Source organism: Carassius auratus, chromosome 41 (assembly GCF_003368295.1).
Source record: "Carassius auratus strain Wakin chromosome 41, ASM336829v1, whole genome shotgun sequence".
Lineage (NCBI taxonomy): Eukaryota > Metazoa > Chordata > Actinopteri > Cypriniformes > Cyprinidae > Carassius > Carassius auratus.
Window position 1 is genome coordinate 896,154 of NC_039283.1, and position 9,457 is coordinate 905,610.

Here is a 9,457-nt window from a genome sequence, read left to right on the forward strand (position 1 = left end):
TTATGAAAGGCTTCCCAGACCCGGTAAATTGAAAAGCAGTCTCTCTGCTTATTCTGGTATTCTCATTCAGCATTTTGAGGTCCACAAAAACAGAAAGCTGGTCCATAGCACCAAAGACACACTGTGGAATGTTGTTTGCCTTTATTTTACTGTGCACCAACTCTGTGAAGTGATGGCAGTTTTGCTCCATGGCATTAGGGAGTTCCCGATATACTGTGAAAGGGGTATCCAAGCCCAATTGGTGCAGCATCATGAAGCTCACGGCCCACTCGTATGAAATACGGAAATAATTGTTCTCGTTGGTTTGGCTTTGGAGCTCCGAAGCTTTTTCAAATAGTTTCGCCTCACTGATAGGACGCTGCTGTTCCCGTTGAGTCAAAACCCACTCCACTAGACGATCAATGGCCTCTCCACAGCTCCTGCTGCTGCATTCATTTAATTGATTCTCTTTGTCCTGAAGCCAGGTTTTGATGAGCTGAGGTTTAGTGTCCATTTCTTTACCCGCTTTCTGGACCCCAGAGCACAGTGCAAGGAGTAGTATTCGACGTTGATGCATAGACAGATTCTCCTCTCTGTTTTTCACAGGTTGTGAAAATGTATTGGTTACTGTTACCTCAAGCTTCTGTCTAGCCACTGTTTCCTGTGGCATGTCTTCATCACTTTCAGTCATCCCAGAGTCAGTGTCTTCATCTTCCAGAGGGGCCATTTCTTGGTCCACGTCTTCAACCAGACCAGCATCGGCGCCGCATGAGTTTTTGACATCCAGTGAAGATCTATGCAGGCCTCTTTCCAACATTTCAGTTCTAGACTTAAGTCCAGGCTCTATGCCTTCCCTGGAAGGGAAATAGTGCATCACTTTCAGGAATCTGTATAACATGAAAAATGTGGCAACTTTTGCTAACTTTTTTTACATTTAAATTTATTTTTAAAAAGTGCATGCAATAACTCTGAAATTAAATCTTAAATTAGGTGTAACTAAAATGTTTGTAAAAAGTAGTGAGAAAGTATTTCTGAAACCAACGTTGGCTTCTAAAATATGTACTGTACCTCTTGGTGTCAATGAATCCAACTTTTGGATTACCTGTAGAGGAAAAAAATAACATAAATTATAATAATCTAGAACAATGTAAACAATGTGTTGATGTTATATCTTTAATGTTAAAAATATATAATAGAATGCATTATCACTTCAAGTAAATGCATGCCAATTAAAAAGCTGTTATACACTCTCATGACACATGTTTTTAAGATTGCAAACTTTACATCTCCTTGTCTTACAAGTAATTTTGGATAATCGATGTCTGACCCCTTCTTGCGTCTCCAGATTTTCTTTTTTTAAAGTCTGCTGCTCAAACATGCTATCGTGGCCTTTGTCCTGGCAAGCATATCTTTCGCCACACTTGGCTAGCTGGTACCCAAGACGTTTACGGTAGATGGCCTGGGAGAAATGTCCCCCCGGAAACCACCCAGGTGGGTTGTCTTTGCGGGTTTCCCTTAGGACAATGAAAGAGTTGATGATGCTCAAATTGACAAGGAACCAAAAGAGACGGCGCCAATTGGTGTCGAGAACCAACCCACCGAGTTGGTTGCACGTCAGCAGCTGATTACAAATGTCCACACCACGCATGTTGTCCTGAAGTAGCTTGAAGGCCTGGGGTCTTTCAACATCACAAAGCTCGCCTATCTTAGTGGGAGATCTCCTCCACACCACGTCTGGGTGGCCTGCATCAGCATTTGTGGAGAGACATACCAGCTGCTTGTTATCTCTCCATCTGGTGGCGAGAAGCGGGGCGAATTCATACTGTTGGAAATCACCTTGACTGTTCAGAGGAGGTTCATTCCAAAACTCCTTGGGCAAAATCGGACTTTGAGGGAGGACAGAGCTGGAGCAGTATATTCCAACGTCATACAGCTCTTTCACGAGTGGCACTGTCACAAGTGAGCTGGACAAGAAAATGTGGTGATGTTTACCCTCAAGTCCCTCTATGAGTTGAGGTACAACTGATTTTCCTAAGTCTTTGTGTGTCTCCTGTCGCGTTAAGACCAGCAGTTTATGGCAGTAGCCTGACTTTGAGTCACACAGTAGCCATATCCTCGGCTGGGAATTTTTACTCTCCTCCTGAGCGATTCCTTTGTCGTTGTTTGGTAGAAAAGCTTGATCAATTGTCAGACATTTATTTGGCTTGTAGGCCTCTCGCATACTTGTCTGCAGGATGCTCAGCATTGGGTGAAAAAAGGACAACTTGTCAGCATTCTGGTTTTCGTTCTCCACAAGCATGCTGCTCATTCGGATGTGAGCGCCCATTTGCTTGAAGCGTTTGACTGACATGGTCCTGTAAAAGAGCTCCCATGTCCTGGAGCCGTAGCGGCCATGGTGATGGTCCCAGGACCAGTATAACTCTGGGTCCCCCAAGCCCTGAATTCCCATGAGGATAGAGAGACCAAAGAAGCCTTTGACTTCCTCTATGGATACGGGTTTCCAGGAAGGGTCCCCCTGCCCCAAAGAGCAGCAGTAAGTGGCATAGGCATTGGTCTCAAAAACTATTTGTTCAAAAAGGATGTTGGGAAAAAGAAGCTGGAAGTATTCCAGGACATCACTATTCCTGGCCATTGTATGCTGTGGGCCACAGCTGTCCATGAATTCTGGCACAGTTCCTTCCTCTTTAGGCACACTCCACTGCTTCATGGACAACCAGTCAGGCTGAGTCCCAAAATCACTAGCTTCATCCCCTTGTGGGCCCTCCACCTCCTCCTCAACCTGGCAGAACTCAATATCTGTCTCCAAACACTCTGTAGGGGAGGGGAGGGATTATAGGAACATAGTTAGTCTCCTCCTTGGAGTCTCTACTATCACCAATAATCCATTTTATAACACCATGCTCAATGTATATGTGGTTTTGATAGGTCAGTTAGCTTTTGAAAACAGAAAACAATAAGCAGCTCAGAAGCAGCAGATAATTCCTCGATGGATAGTCCTTGTCGATATTTATTTGTCATGTTTCTAAATTACTCCATTTAGGTTTTGGTTTTTTTTGTATTCCTTCTGATATTCTCCAGTTCAGGTGGTGTGCAGTAGGTTTTGTGTAAATATTCGTTCACTCATCCAGAATGCTCTTGCAAAGCCTTGCCTGTAAATCCTGTAGCGTCACACTAAGTTCAAAAGGCCAACATTTGTCCATTTTGACAATGGCCATCTTGAGATCATACCCCACACCTGTGATTGTTGTGTATCACTTACTGTGAGCTATTACTCAAGAGTGGCAACTTTGCAAATGTTGTAAGCATATATGTAATGTTTGAGTGTTTATAAACAATATTCTTCTTTATTGTAGGTGCCTGTCCTCACAATAAATAACATTCATGCTGTGAAAATACATACAGTGTGTAAGCCTTAACATTATCAAGCCTTAAGACAAACAGTTTCCATATGTACAGTGTTAAGACACTCTGATGTTAGAAATCTACCGTAAAAAGAGTTTAATCCAACGCAATTACAACACACTGTTTAATTAAGCCTGTAAAGATTGTTTAAAAACAAAAAGTTGTTGCGTGTGTCAGTAGCACATGCCTTACATTTACTGAAAAAGGTAATCTGGCACTTATACGGTAACATGTGTACTGTGAAAATTGCAAATTGTATATCTTCAGTATTTTCAGTATTTTTTTTTATTCCCCAAAACGGTTTAACATCCATTTGGCACTTCAAGTCATTTTAGACCTTGTTGTTAAATAAAAGTAATTTACAGTGATAATCTGTACTGATAAGTTTCCAGTAGCAGTGTATGTCATAATACTATTAATTTAGTCTGAAGGTATTGTTACTTTGTGTCTACACTGTATTATTACTATAATCATGCAACTAATGACACCTACAATAGAGTTGAACGCCCTGTATCTACAGAAGAAAGGAAGCAGAGACAGAAATTTGATGTGAGGAGATCATGCAGTAAGACACAGTTTTTCTTAATGAGTTTTAAAGACACGCTTTAATGTTCTACTGAGTAGGAGAACACCCACCTTTACGAGTGAAGATACAGCAGGAGTGAGTAGGGAACTTAATGAGATGTTTGGCCATCAAGTTCCCTAGAACAGTGGAGTATTCACAACCTGCACAGCTCAGCTTCACACCACTACAAAAGACCAACAAAACAGCCATAAGCAACAGTTTCAGACTGTATTAAAAAAAATACACTTACCACCTTCCAAAATGGAAAATGATATATTACCTTGGTTGCCCTTTTTTAGATGCTTTTGGGACTCTTCCAGGAACGTGGTTGCTGAAATAAATAAATGAACTGCAGTCAGTATTTTGTCACACTGATTATCTGCCATTCCAAACATAAAAAAAACTTTAACCTCCAGTTTCAAGTGGCACCATTTCTTATTTTACAGATTGATCATTTTAGTGCAAGAGGATGTATAGAAAGTCATATGACTTTACTTACTTGATCATGTGGTTTGCATAAGCACGGGAACAGCAAGTGCTATAGAAGCAGAGTGAGCAGTGAACATATGTAGGGTAGTGATTCGTAAAGTCTGGGATGTCAAAAGTGCACTCCACACACTTATGTCTGTCCTGCAGTGTCCTGGAGAGAGGAAGACTAAGAAGTACATACTTCAAATTTCTGATTTCCAATTGAAATGGATCAACATATATGTTAAAATGCTTAGAATGGGCTTACCTCTGCTCTTGGAACTTGGACAAGAAGTCAAACGTCTTGCTGACCTGTTTCTTCCGAGCTCCATGTCTTTGTGATTGCTGGTCACCACTACAGGTTTGTGAACTGCTATTACTATTCTTCTGAAAGTTAGTGGATGCTTTTGAAGATACCTGACCTGGTGACTTCTTAAGCCCAACATATGTCCTAATGGTCACCTGGGAATAATGACATGACATAAAACATTGATTAAATACATTGTTGCACCTGTTGAATTTGCTTTCAAACAAACAAACAGACTAATATTTTACTTTTGTCCCAGGCTGGAGCCCCTCCAATTCACAAGGTTTTCGGAAAGTCCTGTGGTGATTGACTTTATGCTCAACTTTGTCTTTCGTGAACAGGAACTGAAGACGGCATTTGTTACAGTGGTAAACTGTGGACTTCTGGAGAACACAAAAAATATCGGTTTATGTCTAATGGGTCAGGCAATAAGAAATACAGGAGCATTAAATTATATTTTTTGGTCTCTATTTATCTTTCATGACCTTATGGTTTATGCTCACCTGGTGACAAACATAGTGCCGCAGGTAACTTCTGGAATGTTTGAAAACCTTAAGGCAGTACTGGCACAGGAGATGGCGGGTATCTTCATGCCAGGTACGAAAGTGGTTAAACACATCCGAATAGAAGGATGACCGGTATTCACACACCTGAAAGTGTCAAGACATTAAGGACTCTGAGACACTATTATACTTTTAAAAGCCACCTTTCCACTGTTGGGCCGAACAGTTCCACAAAAAGGAAGGACTGGTTCCAGTTATACTTCCACTAGAGCTTGGTTCGGCACAGCAAAACCGTTCTCGGCATCAAATTCTGTGCTGGTGGAATGCGTTTAGTCACGTGACCATGCAGGATTGGTCACTTGTTTGTTGTCTGGCTACTAGTTTTTTTCTGCTGTTGGCCAAACACACTATTGGTGTGAAGTAAACTCCTCCATAACATGGTTGTTATTTACGTTGCACACTTTATGTAAACATTTAGGTTACCAAGACATCGATTGGCACATCTGTATTACAAGCTCTGTTATCAGCCCCACAGTGGATAACAATACTATATATGTATCGGCTGAGCTGGATCGGCATGGAATAAGAATAGTTTGGCACAATAGTGGAAAAGCAGCTATAGATGGAGACTGGTAGTAAGATTATTTGCTCTCCACATACCTGGCACACATAAGGCATCTCTCCAGGTTTGTGGGTGTTCTTCATGTGCTGCAGGAACACTGGCTCACTCTCAAAGGACCACTCACATATCTTACACTTGGCTGAACAGAAAAGCAAAACCACTAAATCAATTGACAAATTAAACTTCACAGGTTCACAGTCACTATAGCAAACCAGGACAAAGCAGACGTGAAACATCTGTCAGTCAATAGATATTAAACATTTACTCTTACTATAGTAAACCATACAAAAGCTCAGGACATCATGCAACATCTGAATACAATAGGTGTTAAAGAGGCATTATGTGGCACTAAGAGCCTTGTGAAAAAAAAGATATGAAAGTTAGCTGTTATAAAACGTTTGTTGGACATTGGCCCAGTTGCCCCTTTAAGTTTGAATTGAATCAAATAAACTAGTGAACATAGCAAAAGTGTGAAGATGCTATCAGCATATGCTCTTATCAGCATAACCATAGTCTTGCAAGCACATTGTTTTTTTTTAATCTGGCACAAGCTGGTTGCTAACAAAATACTGCACAATTTAATTTTTTGGGACAATGAGTGGACTGATGAACAACTTTATTTGTGCCTGTATGAACTGATTCTCTGTGAGGAAAGCTGCTAGTGTTGCTTGAGCACAAGAATATAACTGTATAGGGAAAAGAGAAAAGTGCTTGACAGAGATACTGGTTGGCAACTCTGTTGTGGGACGTACTACTGCAAAATCCAATGATTTGAGAGCAGTTGCATAAGGGCAAACTGTTTAAACAGGGATAATCTTGATTAAAATATATCACAGCCCATCTATAACTGGATTAATATATTGATTGAAGTACAGACCCCTTACATTTGACCAGAAGTGTATGCTTCAAAGATTAAAGATTAAACAGGAAACTTGCTCTTACTAGATGACACAATAGAGGTGTGGACACTCTCCAGGTGGCATTGCAGACGAAATGGTGTGGGAAAACGACGGAAACAGTGCTGGCAGGACGTGTGCGTGTCCATCTCCCCATTTTGCTGCTCCAGCTCAACATGGTTCCTCATATGCTTCATAAGTCTGCAAGCACAACAAACACTTAATAACTGCAGCATTCTAGAATGAATCCTATCACTGCAACTAGACATATATACCAATAATTCACATTCTACCTTGCCTTTCTATCAACGTACCTAATATTATTCTTTAGTCTCTTGTTACAGATGAGGCATTTGAATGATAATGGTTCTTTTGAGTTGTCCATTGGTGCATAGACTCGATTCCCCTCAAATGTACCATAGTAGAAATCATCGACCAGCATGACAAGTCTGTTCTGGGTTTCTCCGGCCTTTGTAGGTGGGCTATCCAGCTTGATACTGGGCACAACAGAGACGCTTTTAGGTGGTGTGGCTGGGGTGTTCACAGCAGTTGCAGTGCTGCTTGTGTCAGTCCGGACCAGACCTGGGCAGCAGAACTAAAGGGGAGAAGGAGATTAATTGACCACTTTTAAATGACCAAAACACAAACACATGTACGTATGTACGTATATATATATATATATATATATATAATAGGATCTTCAAAAAGTGTATACTTACACACATATGACTCCGTAGAGCCTCAATCATTTTGAACTGAGCTCCACAACGAGGACACAAATGATAGGTTGTGGATGTTGTTGTATGTGTAATAGGCATCTGCTACAAAGAAAGGGGGAGAAAGACAGCGTGGCTGTACTCTAGTTTGAAACTATTACAGTAGCTATCAAAAATGCACAATAAGAACAGCCTACTTACTTTGGGCAACACTTGTGTCATGACAGGTACAGCAGTGGAAGAAATAGGGCTGTTGTTGGTCTTTGATTGCTCATGACAACAAATGTCTGTGCTTGAGCCCCACCAGGAAGATTCACGGATTTCACAAGGCTCATTAAATTTTGCATGTCCAAGGGTCCATTTCCTGGCTTTATTGTCACTGTAAATAGAAATAAATACCATTTTAAAACTGAAAATTGGCAGTTCTTGATGCTGATTGTTCAATAAAGAGTGTTCAAGGTGTGATAGATACATGATATAGTAACAGTTACAATAGGAAATACCGGTTTACATGATTTATCTTGTGAACAATGAATGTGCGAAATATTTTATAATGCAATTTTAATATAATTAATATTTAAAATAATTTACTCCTATAACATCACTGTTTCTTGAAATATAAACCATTATTAAAAAAAATAGATATCTGTAATAATTTAATCATTTTAATAACAGTAAGATAACTGTTCTCAACAGGAGCATCTACCAATTTTAGTTGTGGTTCGTGTTGTGGAGGGCCTGAGAAATGGTTGTGGAGGACATGTTGGGCAGAGAATTAGCTGCAGGCTGGGCTGACTGCTGTTGTAGTATGAATAGTGAAAGTAGTAGGGATCTGCACAGTGCTAAAAGTGCTGGGTGTTTGGACCCTGTTTTGCAACCGGAGCTCCAGTCCTTATTTGAGCTGGCTGGGTAATTATTTGGGATGCTCCAACAGCTGGTTTGAAAATTTGTGTGCCAGGTTCTGAAAATAGATCAAAAGAAGACATTGCCAATCAATAAGAAAAAAAAGAAAAAGAAAAAAAAAAGTCTGCAAAATAATCAAGTTCAGAGCAAGTTTATGAAGTAACATTAACAATACCTTGCGACAAGTGTAATGGGTCGAACAGTTTGGCCTGTTGGACATTCAGCACCAAACTCATTGGTCGTCTGACCAGGCCGGACAGGATGGAAATTCTGGACAGGAAAACCATGAATCATACACAATAGGAAGAATTTTGATTAAAAGAAGAAAAGTTAATATTGACCAGAAATGAGCCAGGGAAATGGGGGGTGGTGGCAGCACCTGTGTAGTAAAGTAAATCGGCTGGCCGTTGGCACCATTGGCAGTATGAGTTGTGCCAGGCAGGAGAACCTGTGACAGAGCCACAGTGCCAAGCCCTCCTCCTCCAGGCGCCAAGAAGACCTGCTGCCCTTGCACTGATTTAGGAATATCCGCCGGCACAGCAGCAGGAACTACACGTGGAGTCACTGAAGGAATAAATGACTGATTAAAGGAATAGTACAGAATAAAAATGTAAAATGCGGACATCAAGATAGTGGCGTTGGCACTGATGTACCATTTTTGTAATAAATAGTACTTTTGGTGCTCCCTTTCTATGTTTCAACATGGATTATGTGAAATAGCGAGTTACATTTCAGCCTGTCCTTTACACAAAGCACATGACTTCAAAACACTTGAAATTGAAAACTATTTGATATTTTTATGTTTTTGTCATTTTAGAGCTTGACAGCCCTGGTCCTATTTCTCTTTCATTAAATGAAAAAGAGCAGCCGAGACATTATTTCTCTGAACTGATAATCACTTAAACAGTGCAATAAGGAACAAATACTTACATGTGTTTGTGATCAGCGGTACCATGTCTGCTGTATTTACTACAGGTGGTAAGTTTGGGATCACCACAGTTTTAGGCTCAGCTGAATATCAACCACCGTAGCTGGAGTGGAAGACACTAAACACGCGGAGAAGAACAGGTTTTATTCAGTATAATATTGAAATAAA